The sequence below is a fragment of the Xenopus laevis genome, chromosome 7S (genome assembly GCF_017654675.1).
Source record: "Xenopus laevis strain J_2021 chromosome 7S, Xenopus_laevis_v10.1, whole genome shotgun sequence".
In the NCBI taxonomy this organism is placed as follows: domain Eukaryota; kingdom Metazoa; phylum Chordata; class Amphibia; order Anura; family Pipidae; genus Xenopus; species Xenopus laevis.
In genome coordinates, this window is record NC_054384.1 from 12326840 (window position 1) to 12341803 (window position 14964).

Here is a 14964-nt window from a genome sequence, read left to right on the forward strand (position 1 = left end):
TGGCACGGGATTATACCAATGAGCACCACGGAGCGATCCACTTCCATCTTCTTCTTTCTTCAAATTTCCAAAGCATGCGCAGTTGAACGAAATAGACTACGTTTTAATTAAAGTTTGGCTTCCGTTCTACTGCGCCTGCACAGCCGCACGAAGAAGGAGGAAGACGGAAGAAGATCACTCTGTGGTGCTCACTGGTATAACCCATGTGTTCTAATTTTTGGTTACTGACCTTGTATTTTACTTAATATTCTGTTCCTATGCAAAATTTCCCTTTCTGCAGTCTCAGCTGTTATCCTCTACAAAGCCCCTAGAATAAGTCTTTGTACCAGCCTTGTGTATATGAGAAATGAGGTGAATGCCAGTGCAAAAGTTCCTTTATTCCTAAAGTAAGAAAATGGCGTTTGAACTAACTTTCCAATACAGTATATACATTCATTAGACATTGTCAAGTATATGGATTTACTATTGAGAGCAGTATTTGTTTATGCCTTTCTGTTCTCTGGGTCTGACTATTAAAACAATGTAGCAGATGTCAATTCTCCTCCAGGTTTCCTACATTGTTTCAGGAGTCAGAACCAGTAGAGCAGAGAATATTAGCATAATATATTAATTAAAATATTCGTCCGACATCAGCAAATTGATTGGTCAGGTTAGAAAATGTTCATCGGTCACAATGAAATTTATCCATTGTCCACTTGTTTGTAGGGCCAAGCCGGCGGCTACCGACAGTTTTCCTGGCTTCAACTAGACGATATCTCTTGAAATGGTCTTTTTTGTTTTGTTGATGGACAAATCGTACATTTAAGTTATCGTTTCGGGATAAGCTTGGTCTTACAATAACAAAAAGATCTTTGCAAAATCTTAACGTCTGTGCTTTGGCTCTTCAGCCTGGAAGCAGCAGGATTTCCTTTTACTGAACTGGAGGTTAATGGAAAATAACAATATCTTGAAAGATGAAACGTGGTCAACGTAAAGTGGAAAGGGAAAATAAAAACGAGTTACATGTAAAAACTAGATGAAAAAGCAAATGTATGAAAGCAATTAAGGGAATTCAAAATGAATCACAAGAAGCAGTATGGCAACTCGTGTAATTGGCTTGGGTTGGTGTTTTTAGGAGCGGCTCATGTTCTTGTAAATTATTTTAATAATCCTTGTTAAATGCCTTCAGGGGCCTTGGAGTCCTCATCCTCATCGCTAGATAAATTAATTTTGGGTATTAATACAGTTTCAACCCTTCTACTGCCAGGGTTGGACTGGGCCAGTGGGTCACAGGGAAAAAACCTGGTCGGCCCCGCCGGCCCAGACCTGCTATTAGAGCTGCTCCCTGAACCCTCTTCCAGCCCCATTTGCCGCTACGAGCAAGAAAAAAAAGGTAGGTATGGTGGACGGGGGTGGGGGCAGAGGGGGGTTGCGGTGCGGGGGAGGCCTGAAATTTTTTCTTTGCTGCTGGGGCAGAGGCCTCTGGGGGTTTTGGAGCCCCAAAGCAGTAGCCCTGGTGTCCGACCCTGTTTACTGCTAAGGATTAGGGACAAGTGAACAATTCACCAGATAAAAATTCTCCAGCAGGAAATATTTTAAAGGTTTTTTGAAGATAAAAACACAAGGGCCCTTGATATCCTGAAAACCAGAGGTCCCCAACCGCCGGGGCCCAGAATCGGGCCGTGGACAGTCTTGACCTGGGAAGCTGAGCCTAGCGACCAATTAACACGGTGTGTTAAATTGGACGTTGGCACGCCAAATTGGATGCCGGAGTGCCGAATTGGCCCCCTCCCGACTCCCCCGACCCGGTCCTTGCAAAAAAAAATTTGACTTTATACCGGCCCCAAAAAGCTTGGGGACCGCTGCTGTAAACTATATCCGTACAAATGGTGCTGAATGATGGCATCAGTTATAATCGATGCTCAGTGATGTCATTTCTGTCACATGGCTACTGAACTTGGGTTAGAAATCCCCGCAGATGTAACCTGTAGAAAAGAACTCAGCCTGCAACTCCTTATATTTTATGATAGGGGGTTACTTTCTTCCCTATATACTGTATATGTGTATCACTATGGGATGCCTTATCCGGAAATCAGTTATCCAGAAAGCTCTGAATAATTGGAAGGTCATGTCCCATAGATTCCATTATAATTTATAATTATCATTAGTAATAATAATAATGTAGTATTAAAACAGTACCTTGTACTTGATCCAGCTAAGACATGATCTTTATTGGAAGCAAAACCAGTCTATTGAGTCTATTTAATATTTAAATCATGTATAAGTAGACTTAATGCATGGTTTCAAGCATTCTGTATAACAGGCCTCATACTTGTATATATCTCTATATATATATATATATATATATATATATATATATATATATATGTATATATGAAGGAGAGTTAAACAATACTTAAGAAAAACATCTCACCACAGACAACAAACTAACCCAAAGGGAGGACATTGTCCTCTAGATGTGTGTTTCTCCTCAGTCCCTGGTCAGAGCTCTACTGTACACAGTGGCACAAGGTTAATGATTAATGGGAATCTGTATCGGCATTTCCTGAGTCAGAAAGGTAATTTGCTGTCACAAATGACTTTATTTGCCTTACTGTTTAAGTTAAACAGTAACCATTCAGCATGAATATAATTATTATCCTATGGACAAGCTTTTTTTAGCTGCGGTGTGTAAGATAAGAGCGTTTATCTGTTATTTTCTCTATTCCTATACCAAGGAAACAAAGATTAAAGGGTAAAGTACAAGCTGTCCCTTAGTAAACAACATGGCACAGGAAAATGAACCACAAAGTTTAAATATAAAAATATACAGAATATTGAAATTAAAAAATCACATACAGTACTTGCCTTGACAAAATATGTAGTAGATGAAAGAAAGCCCACCGGTGTCCATACTCAGTAGCTGGTTCAAACTGGCCTTGATACACTGTAACATAGTAGCTGGACTTGAAAAAAGACACATCCATCGAGTTTTTGTCCAGCTGAAAGCTGGCTTACTCCTACCTGATTCAGAGGAAAATAAAAAAAAAACATCCAAAGCCGGATCTAAGATTTGCTGTAGAGGGCTGTGGAAACAGTCCTGGTTTAAAAACTAAAGTGTTTTAAAGGAATAACAAAATAATGTAGTATTGCCGTGCACTGGTAAAACTGGTGTGTTTGCTTGAGAATCACTACTATAGTTTATATAAACTAGTTGCTGTGTAGCCATGGGGCAGACATTCAAGCACAGGATACACAGTAGATAACAGATAAGTACTACTATAGTTTATATAAACTAGTTGCTGTGTAGCCATGGGGCAGACATTCAAGCACAGGATACACAGTAGATAACAGATAAGTACTACTATAGTTTATATAAACTAGTTGCTGTGTAGCCATGGGGCAGACATTCAAGCACAGGATACACAGTAGATAACAGATAAGTACTACTATAGTTTATATAAACTAGTTGCTGTGTAGCCATGGGGCAGACATTCAAGCACAGGATACACAGTAGATAACAGATAAGTACTACTATCGTTTATATAAACAATCTGCTGTGTAGCCACGGGGCAGCCATTCAAGCACAGGATACACAGTAGATGACAGATAAGTACTACTATAGTTTATATAAACAAGCTGCTGTGTAGCCATGGGGGCAGCCATTCAAGCAAAGGATACACAGTAGATAACAGATAAGTACTACTATAGTTTATATAAACAAGCTGCTGTGTAGCCATGGGGGCAGCCATTCAAGCACAGTATACACAGTAGATAACAGATAAGTACTACTATCGTTTATATAAACAATCTGTTGTGTAGCCACAAGGGCAGCCATCCAAGCACAGGATACACAGTAGATAACAAATACGTTCTGAAGAATCCCATTGTATACTACAGAGTTTATCTTTTATCTGCTGTGTATCCGGTGCCTTTTCTCCATTTTTTTGGTGTTACTGTTCTGTAATCTTTTTCCGTTGCTAAAAAGGCATCAAACCGTTTCTCAAATCTATCTGATATATCTGCCAGCACACCTGCTTCAGTTCTGGCACTTCTTTGTTATAATCTCAGTGAATGTCTTCATGTCTGCAGGGAAGGTCTGTGCATGAAAAAGTATTAGATGGTCCCCTTATATATTTATACATAGCAACTTCCTTACCCTCAGCTTAGTCACTTTTCCCTGTCCCTTCTCTATGTCATTACTATTATTTTTGAGTCCTGGAGACTAATCCTGCACTGCATATTCTAGATAGGGATTTAGAAGAATTCCCCTTTCCTCCCAAAGCCCTATATCACCATTCAATACAGGACAATACCTTGCTGGCTCTACCTGCTGCTGACTGGCATTGCTTGCTACAGCTGCTTTTATGCTACATAAGTACCCCCAGATCCTTCTCCATCAAGGGTTTGCCTTTGTCCCATGATTAAGGGTATAAACTGCTTGCATACTGCCAGGTTCCTAAACTTATATTTATCAGCATTAATACTCATCTGATACTTAGCTGCCGAGACGACACGTTTGATGAAGAATCAAGCACTTTGTGAAGTGAACCTGATTCAAAGATCAAACAATGCCAACAGAAATATAGCAGAAATAAAATCAGCTGTAGCTACCGGTAGTTCCTATTAGGTACATTTCAGGACTTGGATACTTATTGAGGTACAATTCTGAAACTTCATAGGTTTCAAAAAGAACCTACAACAGTATAAAAAAGGACCCCAAATGTTTAGATGTACAGGCCAAAAGTAAAAAAGCACACATGGAACACTTTTGAGACACTGTTCACATGATTTTGTATTGTATTTATTATTGTATAATTTTTCACCAGGTTTTGGTACAAAAATAAAATAAACACCCATAGACTCCAATGTATTTTAAAAAAGAAAGTTGCGGGGCTTCGAAAAAAGCTGCCGTGAAAAATCTGTCCATTGTCAATGTTTTTTGGTTGTCAATTGCGTTTTGCCGTTTCATTTGTTTTTTCGCCAAACAGAAACGGGACAGATTTGTTCATCGCTAATTGCATTTAATACTGTAAGCTCTGCTGTGACAGTGAATAATGGACAATATCGTCACTATTTAGAAAGCATTCCATACAGCTGGTTATAAATAGACTGTGTACTAGAGGAAAGGGCTGGATCCCGCATGATCATTATATGATGTGTGATCTTTGGCACAATGTTCCAGTGTTCCCACTTCACCCTTGTTAACATTTTATTGTGAAATAAGATTACAAAGGGATTGGTTGAGCCAAAATGAAGGGCAAAAGGAAAGCAACAAAAGGAAAGGAACACATTGTTGTAATTAGTCAGAGAGACTGCGATATTACTAACAACATATCTTCCCCCAACGTAGACCCTAATCTAGGATCAGCTGCAATTGGTGTTTTTTTTAGTTGGGAGTTCAAACTATCTGGTTGCTAGTGTTTTGCTTACCTATGGTCTCCATCTGGTCAAACTATCTGGTTCCTAGTGTTCCGCTTACCTATGGTCTCCATCCAGTCAATATATCTCCAGTTGAGCTGGTAAAACTCCAGCCAAGACCAGGGCTGGTATTACAAATGTACTTATCAATGAGTAAGGTGGTGGTTTTAATGCAGACTCAAAGATGAAGTGGGTCTGCACAGAAATGTTATTATTAATAATAATAATAATAATGATAATAATAATAATACAGGTATGGGATCCATTATCCAGAAACCCACTATCCAGAAAGTTCACAATTATGGAAAGACCTTCTCCCATAGACTCCATAATAATCAAATTATTCAGAATTTTAAAAATGATTCCTTTTTTTCTGCAATAATAAAATAGTACCTTGCACTTGATCCTAAGATAAAATTAATCCTTATTGAAAGCAAAAGCAGCCTATTGGGTTTATTTAATATTTACGGGATTTTCTAGAAGACTTAAGGTATGAAGATTCAAATTACAGAAAGGTCCGTTATCCGGAAAACCCCAGGTCCCTAGCATTCTGGATAACAGTTCTAATACCTGTAATAGCCTCAACCTGCTAACCTACTTACTGGTTACCATGGTCAGTGACTCCAGCAACCAGATAGGATATTAATAATGAATATAATATTAATCATTATTACATGTGATAATTATTACTAGCACTAGCAATAACAATAAATACATAGAAAATGGATTTGCGATGTACTTATCAATTAGCATGGTGATGGTTTCAATTCAGACTGAAAAATGAATAAGGGGGGAAGATTTTTTTTTCCTTTTTGGGGGCATATTAGAGACAGCCCTTAGTCTGGATCATCTAGAAGGATTCACATGTATTTGTAAGGGATGAACTACTGTACTATGCAACAAAACTTTACATGTGCTGCACCATCTAGTGGTGAAGGTAAAACATACTAATATTTATAAATACATTTCTTACTCTGGCCAGGCACAAATTTAAGCTGCTGATTCAGTCCCGTCAAACTAAGTTGGCAGCTTCTCTGCCAGTGTATGGGCCTTTCTCAGCGGCCTCCATGACATATATCTGGACAAAAATCCATCAAAATTTGGAAAATCCGATAAGTTGAGGAGCATATTGGCAAGCTGATGGAGCTCTCTCCTGATGTTATGAAAACAAAATCTGCACTCACCAACTATGCTCCAGTTATTGTATGGCGCTCTAAGCCTCTCACACTCCCATCCTCCGTGCAAAAGTTCATGTGCAATAGAATAGAGCCAAGCACACCAGCATTTTAATAGGGAATTACATTTCTTCCATTAAAATCTTTTATTGTAAGTCATAGCATGTAAATAGTGCGTGGCATGCACAACTTACCGGGAAGTAGGGAGGCTCCTTTCTCCATTCCTCAGCTTCGTGTTTGAAAGGGATTGCAAGGGGCTAATGTATTTTCCTGCCTGAACACTTGATTGCACAAGTATGCTTCTTATCAAATACACACAAGTTGTAGACTGTGTAAACATACTATAGCCACTCAGGTGTTCAAACATTACCAAATATAGGGTAGTTATATTGTGTATGACATCACAATGGAATCTCTTTGTTTACTATGCTATATAAGTTGTAGTACTACCCATAATAAACTGAACTTGTTTTGCAACACACAAGCCTACAGTGTCGTTCATTGCAAGTTCCCTGATCAGCACGCCTGGAGAGATGATATCAGATGGTTTGCCGTTGCATCAAGTATAAGACGAGCCAGCTCGCAGCTGCAAGGACAGTGCAGGGATAGCACAGTGGAGTTTATTGGCCCTAACAGTTTTCTGGTGTCAGAAGTGGAACGGCTGGAAATCCAGAGGTAAGTAGAATCACTGTCTGAACTGACGGTGTTTTCTCTTACCTTTGGCTCTTTCCGATTGACCGATTCCTTAGTTTAAATAAGTGTCTCATGTATGGTTGAGACTGTCTCATGTATGGTTGAGACAAGGGCATGATTAGCAGCTTAAAGTGTCTCATGTATGGTTGAGACTGTCTCATGTATGGTTGAGACGGGTTATAGAGATCCCATGGTAGTATAGTAAAATAGGGATACTCAGGTTGTGCACGGGAACCATTTCTTACTGACTGATTCATCTTTCCATGCGTATTATTGTCTTGTCTTGTTTGTGTATTTGTGTTTTAAAATATATCTGTGAACAGTTGCAGCGTTAAGAGTGATCACGAGTTGCTAACGGGTACTGTTGGGACCTTGATCTCAGTTCAGCCCTGGCTTCTCTGTTTCGTTGCAATCGTACATGACACGTTCTTTGATAAGAATTTAAGGTATTGAGATGTTTGTTTTTTTTGTTTTTTTTAATTGAATTCGATAGTCCACATAATTGATTAACCAATATTTCTGTTGACTCTATTTTACTTCTCTTCCTTCGGCCTATTCTTATCCCATTATACACCGTAGACGTATAAACTCTGCGTGTTCAGAGTTCGAGGCTATTTTTCCTGCAAAAAGTTTAGATTTATGAGTCCAGGCAGTAGGTGAATAAACCTGTAACAGAGAGTCAGCCTATAATATAAGAACAAATAAACAGTTCTCGTTAGGAAAACTGTGAGTTACATTTAATCATTACACCACCAATTAGTCTATCCTATACCTTCTTTTTCTCTTTTTGATACTTACTAATCTTATTTGTAGACTGTACTTGTCTTGAATCAAGATGGGTGGTAAGACTTCAAAAAATTTACCACCGCCCCTCCTTAATGAGACTTGCAAACAGTATGTGTCTAGATGTAGTCCTACTGGAGGATTTTATGTTGACCCCTGGGTAGATAATCTTGCAGGTAGGTGTGAACATTTAGAGCTAGACAATCCTTTTCCACGTGATGGAGCTAATGATTTATATTATATGAATATAGTTTATCAAATGTGTGTTCAGAAGAAAGAAGGTGACCCTAAATGGGATTATACATATATGACACCGGGTGGGGAAAATTGTCTTAAGATTGCCCCAGGTTGGTACTCTACACCTTCCCTCCCTAAGAACTACAATCCACGAAAAACTGGTGTTTTAAAACTATTTAAACGACACAATTCACAATGCTCTACAACCTGTGATCAAACTGTTAATACTACCCCACCCCCTTACATGGCTATCTACCCCAATTTGACACATAAACCAGATACCGTGGAGGATGATGAGATTTGCATTGCTGTAGCTTCTGCTCCTATAGTACCCCAAGCTGCCCCTATAGCACTAGTCCAAGCAGCCCCATTGGTTCAACAACCAATGCCTGTCCCTGCCCCACCCCGTATGATTGAAGCTGCAGCCTACCCATTGCCGGCCTTCCCCCTATCTGGCTTAGATACAGTAGATACTGATAAAAATCGAGATACCCCAAATGCCCGAATTAGAAAAAGATATGGGCATAATAACTCAAGCAGGTTATGAAATAGTTCATATCACTCCTGCCTGCCGTCCTGAAGATGACGGTAAGGAAAAGAGAACCTAAAAAAAGGGGGGATCAACATCCAGTTACAAAACAGTATCCTTTTCTTACTGTTGGTAAACAACTCATAATGAAACCTTTAAGCCCCACAGATTTACAAAATATACTTGCTAATGCCCCTGGCCGCCGCGTCCTACTTTTCAAAATCAACAAGCAGTCCCTAATGCCCCTGCCTCAACATTTCAACCACAAGCACCTCAGACACAACCCCAGGCTTCGACAAATTCCACTCCCAGACACACCATCAACTGGCCAGGTTCTACATAGGGCTGCCCTGAAGGTTGTACCCCACGTTTCCCTGTCATCTCATCCTCATCTTGTATTAAACGTTGCAGGAGTGGATTTATTATTCCTAGTGGACAAACACCGCCTTTACCTATTGTATGCCCAGGCTCTACCGGTACCATTTCACACCCATTTACACTCATCCCTGGGTGCCCCGAAAATCTGCAGAGATCTATTCCACAAGTTAGGATTTCAATCCATCAGAATTTCCCCTGATGGGGGCCTTTCTGCAGATATTTTTGTTTCCGAAACTAACTCTATTTTTCTAAATTTTAACGACCTTTTTACTAACCCTTCCATTCTGTCTGTATGGGCTAATGACAAATTTGATGTGGGCTTTGTTGACTGTACACCTTACAAAGCACTACTTAAACCACACTCACATCCAGTATACATACAACAGTACCCTCTTTCACAGGAAAAGTTAGATGGTATCTGCTCGTTAATACAGATATTCCTTAATCAGTAGTGTTGTGTCTCCTTACAATACTCCCATCAATCCAGTTCCTAAGAAGAACAACGAATTTCGATTTGTACAAGATTTAAGAGCTATTAATTCACTAATTATACCAATTGCACCTATTGTGCCAGACATTACGGTTCTTCTTACCTCCATTCCGTGTGATGCTTTGGTGTTCACGGTTTTGGATTTATCCAATACATTTTTTTATGGTTCCAGTAGACCCTGAGACACAGTTACTTTTGGCTTTTGCTTTTGAGGGGTTCCAACTTACCTGGAAACCCCTCCCCCAAGGCCTAGTGGATTCACCAGCGGCTTACTCCCTGGTGCTCCAGCATACCCTTAAGTCATGGGCCCCCGGCCATGGTTCTGTCCTGCTTCAATATGATTTATTGTTGTGTAGTCCAAGCCAGGAAGCTAACCACCATGATACCACCTCACTGCTGCAACATCTGGCAGCAGAGGGTCATAAGGTTGCTAAACATAAAGCTCAGATGGGGGCTGAGACTGTTGAATATTTGGGATTCATTCTTTCCCATGGCCAGAGACAAATAAACCCAAAGAGAGTACAAGCACTGACTAAGATAAAAAAACCTGAAACTCCAAAGGAAATGCTGTCCTTCCTTGGCATCGTCAACTATTGCCGTCAATGGATACCGAACTGTTCTTACTTTGACAATATCTTAAGACAATGTACTAAAAAGGATGCACCACCTTACGTACAATGGACTGAACAAATGACTAATGCTTTTCATTCTCTCCTACAGACATTGGTTACAGCACCTGCGCTTGGTTTACCTAATTATGTTAAACCTTTTCATTTGTATGTCAAGGACACCTGTAAAACCATGGCTGCGGTCTGTGCTCAAGAATCTGGGGGAAGTTTTCGTCCTGTGGCCTATTTTTCCAAAGTAATGCCGCTTCCGGTACAGGGGATGCCGGCGTGTCTCAGAGCTTTAGCAGCTAGTGCTATGGCTGTTGAACTGTCACAGTCTGTCACAATAGGCCACAATACTATTTTGCACACCTCACATCAAGTTACACACCTATTGAAGAACATTACCACCTAACACATGACCTCCCAAAGATTAAGTGGCTATGAAGTTATTCTATTACTGTAGGTACTGCAAATTTACAGATCAAATACGCAATCAACACTCAAGGGCCTGCTGCCATACTGCATGCTCTATTACATCTGTCTGACCCTACTAATGCTTTTATACTCGATCCTCATGACTGTGTTGAATCTATCCACTACTCTACCTCACCTCGACTCGATCTAACTGACACTCCTTTGCCATATGCTACTAACGTTTTTGTTGATGGTTCCTGCTCCAGGCCTTCCGATGACACCTACAAAGCAGCATATTCAGTTGTCCAACTCCCTGATATTGTACTCGAGACTAAGTCTCGAGACTAAGTCTATCACTGTTAATTCTGCAGAACTTATAGCACTCACTAGGGCCTGTCACTTGTTTGCCAACCGCCCCGTTAATATATTCAGTGACAGTAGATACGCTTTTGGGGTAGTTCATGATTTTGGCAAAATTTGGCAACAAAGAGGTTATGTTACTACAGATGGGAAATCCATCACACACCCTGCCCTCATTGATAATCTTTTACAAGCCATCCAACTTCCTTCCGAAATTGCAATTATCCATTGCAGGGCACATACCAACAGAACTGATGAGATTTTCCTCGGTAATGCCCTAGCAGACCAGGTTGCCAAAACTACTGCATCCTCTGCCACTCCCACTGTCATCCCCATGTTTCTCCACACACCTCCTAGTTGTCCAGACAGTCAAATTCTACAGTATTTGCAAACATTTGCCACTCAGACTGACCTGCATTTTTGGGAACAGCAAAATCTTACCCTTGACCAGTTTGGTCTTTATTCCATCCAAGGCAAAGTGGGTATCCCCGAAAACAGTCTACCCCTACTTATCTCTCAAGCTCACGGCATTGGCCATAGGAGTTCTAAGCTCACTTTGGCTGAAATGCAAAAACATTTCATCGCAAAGAATCTCAGACAGCATTGTTCTACCTTTGTTAAAACTTGCCTCACCTGTCTTAGGGCCAACACCTTAGGAACACACAAAGTACACCAAAATTTGCCTCCCCCAATTGCACCCTTTTCTCACTGGCAAGTTGATTTTACTCATATTCCTAAGATTGGCAAACTACAGGAATATTTGCTCGTTTTTACCGACCATTTCTCTCGCTGGGTAGAAGCTTTCCCTTGCCGTCACGAAGACGCCAAAACCGTTGTTAAGTTCCTAGTTAATGACATCATACCCCGATTTGGTTGTCCGCAACAAATTAATTCCGATAATGGCCCAGCTTTTGTTAGTAAGGTCCTCCAGCTTCTAATTTCCACCTTACAAATCACATGGAAGTTTCACATTCCTTACCATCCACAGAGTGCCGGTGTTGTTGAGCGAATGAATCTGCCACATGGAAGTCCTTTTTACCTGCAGTGCTAGCTGAAATACACATGACACCACATTCAGTTACTAAATTATCTCCTTTTGAAATTGTCATGGGACGCCCATTTCCCACTCCCTGGGTCAAAGGCCCCTTAGTCATCCAACACACTGATCTTAATTTAATACAGGAGGAGTATGTACGTAATCTTATTACTACATTGAATGGCATCTATGGTGATGTTTCTTTGTCTTTTCCTTTGCCCCCCCAGGAGCCGACCCATCCATTTCGCCCAGGCGATCCTGTTGTGGTTCGACAGCTCCATCGCTATCGAAAAGGGGGATTCCCATTTGGCCCACGAGTCACAGTGATTGCCATCACACGGACAGCAGTCCTTACCGATGCCAGCGACCATTGGATCCACGCTTCACGAGTGAAACTCGCGCCAACACTTCCAACGCCGGAACTGAGTAAAGCTGACAACACGGAACATGACACCACCACCAAATCCGTCACAGAAGGACCCGAAGATGACGTCTCAGGACCTCACACCCCTACCACCGATGATGATGAGGAAGTCCACAAAATATGCACTATGGTGCATAATTGGCACTTTCCTTTTTCTATTTTTCCCGATTATGATAATCCTTAACTACATATGTTACCCAAACCCTCACAGCCCTTTGGGATCAGTTTGTTACCAGTTTTTCAAGAGCAATACAAGACTCCATCGCCATGAATGATCAAACCCCATCGCCACCTTCGGAGGTCAGGCTACTAATGAATGATCAGTTGCAATCAAAGTGATGGCACTACCACCTTCTGGTATAACTCCATTGGCAAAAAATCTTAGCTCAGATTGGTGTCACCTTATTGATTGTCTTAATTTTTGTTTCATTTCTTTTCTGCTGTATAATTCCCTATATCAGGAAATTAACTTCATCTTTAATTACTTCTTCTGAGGGCTTGCAACTTAAGCTTATTCATGCTGCTCGCGTATAGTCACTTATGTGACTAAAAGGGGGATTGAAAGGGATTGCAAGGGGCTAATGTATTTTCCTGCCTGAACACTTGATTGCACAAGTATGCTTCTTATCAAATACACACAAGTTGTAGACTGTGTAAACATACTATAGCCACTCAGGTGTTCAAACATTACCAAATATAGGGTAGTTATATTGTGTATGACATCACAATGGAATCTCTTTGTTTACTATGCTATATAAGTTGTAGTACTACCCATAATAAACTGAACTTGTTTTGCAACACACAAGCCTACAGTGTCGTTCATTGCAAGTTCCCTGATCAGCACGCCTGGAGAGATGATATCAGATGGTTTGCCGTTGCATCAAGTATAAGACGAGCCGGCTCGCAGCTGCAAGGACAGTGCAGGGATAGCACAGTGGAGTTTATTGGCCCTAACAGTGTTGAGGGTGGCAGTAGTCCAGGGTTCCCCAGCATCAATTAGTGCAACCAGGGCCGCTCATGCCTCAGGGGCGGCAGTAAACTGCCAGTTACCAGAGGTGGCAAAAACTGCCTCTGATAACTTTAAGAGCCTCCGCTAGTTTAGCAAGCAGCCGCACCGGTATCTGCGCCGAGTGTGAGAATACGACGTATATGATCAAGGATCAGCTATAGGATATATATATGTGCAAGGAGCGTATTAAATGAATTACATCAATATGCACAAGAACTGCATCCATTTTAGCGCAACTGCACAGTTGTATTAGAAAATGACCCTTATGTTTGCCAGTTTGTCCATCTTCTCATGAATGTTGCTCAACTGCACCTTTGCAAGCTGGGGATCCGTGGACTTACTGTCACCAGGAGGACTAACTGCCATCTGGACTGGCCGAAAGCACCCGGGTTCCCACAACAGGTTCTAATCGAAAGAAATGGCTAGGTGCACAGCCCATTAAGCAAAAACCCACATTTCGGGAATTTTCCCCTGAAGGTCTATATACAATCGCTTTGTGAGCAATATAACATTATGCAATTGCTTTTGGGACCAATAGAGGCTTAATTGCTAAAAATGAATACCAATTATCTGTTGGACCTTATTAGCTTGCAAGTGTTGGGTTTAGTCCTTAGCAGTGGTATTAGACTTTTACAGCAATTCCTTATGTGGAAAAGTCAACAGAATTTCAAACAATGTGTACTGGTTTTTTTTTTGCTAAGATGTCAGGCCACATGTGGTACGCTTGGGAGCTCCCATTAAACAGTAATATTTTTAAGGCATTGTGTATATGTTTTAAATGGTGAGTTCATGTGTTCAAGTGCACTTTAAAGGAGAAAGTCTTCTTGCACTTGGGGCCCCAGGCCGGTGCTCCTATCAGCAGAAAACCGCACCGGCCCGGGGTAATACCAGTGAGCACCACAGAGCAATCCTCTTCCGTCTTCTTCTTTCTTAGCACGGCTGCGCATGCACAGTAGAACGAAGAGCCGAACTTTAACTAAAAAGTCGTCTATTTCGTTCTACTGCGCATGCGTCTGCCCTGGGAAATTTGAAGAAAAAAAGAAACCGGAAGAGGATCGATCCATGGTGCTCACTGGAATAACCCCGGGCCGGTGCAGTTTTCTGCTGATAGGAGCACCGACCCGGAGTTTCAGGTAAGTCAACACAATCACTTGGGGAGCCTAACATTTGGCACCCACAAGTGCAAGATGACTTTCCTTCTCCTTTAAGAATAATAATGATATCCTGATGAGTGTTGTATATTTGGCTTTTTTTTTATGGTCATCTCAAAATAAAGTTTCCCACAGCAGATTGTAGGGTTGACTGAGGTGTGCGAGGCCCACTGGGGCTGGTACTATAGGGCCACCACAACCCCTCTAGGGCCCTGACACCAGCCCCTCCCCCTGCGCACCATCCTTATATGTTTGCCATGATTGGGGGAGGGAG